The sequence below is a fragment of the Ictalurus furcatus genome, chromosome 24 (assembly GCF_023375685.1).
Source record: "Ictalurus furcatus strain D&B chromosome 24, Billie_1.0, whole genome shotgun sequence".
Classification (NCBI taxonomy): Eukaryota; Metazoa; Chordata; class Actinopteri; order Siluriformes; family Ictaluridae; genus Ictalurus; species Ictalurus furcatus.
In genome coordinates, this window is record NC_071278.1 from 3,351,819 (window position 1) to 3,352,511 (window position 693).

At 35.5% G+C, this 693-nt stretch overlaps 1 protein-coding gene across 1 annotated transcript in view; it reads left to right on the forward strand.

Moving 5' to 3' along the window:
* Positions 1 to 431: 431 nt before the first annotated feature.
* The window catches only part of gmip (GEM interacting protein), a 29,844-nt gene continuing 29,582 nt past the window's right edge, over positions 432 to 693 (forward strand). Inside the window, exon 1 of the mRNA XM_053613036.1 lies at positions 432 to 693. This exon is cut by the window's right edge and continues 1,076 nt beyond it. The gene's annotated coding sequence lies outside the window, so the exon portion shown is untranslated.

The window sequence follows — 693 nt, forward strand, 5'->3', positions numbered from 1 at the left end:
CCATCTCTAGACATGTTTGACTATTTTCAAGCTCTAGGTTTTCTTGTTCTATTGGCAGATTATTTTGCTAATGTTAAGGATTCATTTCTAGAAAGAAGCAAAAGTATCTTCCAATAGAATGAAAAAAAAAATTAAAGCTTAAAAATCGTAAAAAATTTCCGGAAACCGGCTTAATAATCGTATTTGGTAAGAAATAGTAGATACATTTGACTAGATTCAATATATTTTCAGTTCCTAAGACTTTTATTAATTTTTTTTTTTTGCTGTGATCTTTTTTTATGTTTTATTAAACATATTGCATTACTTGTAAAATTCTTGTTTTAGTAACACTGTTAATCTCACTCTCTCAAATATCCTGTAATATGAAATGAATGCTAGCTAACTCACATACACTGCAAAGAAAAAAAGAAAAAAACAGGCTAGGGAAAGTCATTCTGTTAGAAGCGCCAGTTACACTCTATGGTCTAAACTACTGTGTGTGGACACCTGACCATCACACCCACAGGCGCTTGTTTTAAAGTCTGTCTCTCCTTTGCCGTTATAATAACCTCCACTTTTCTGGGAAGGTTTTCCACTAGATTCTGGAGCGTGGCTGTGGGGATTTGTGTTCGTTCAGCTACCAGAGCATTGATGTTGTTTGAGGAGGTCTGGAGTGCCGTCGGTGTTCCAGTTCATCCCGAAGGTGTTCAGTAG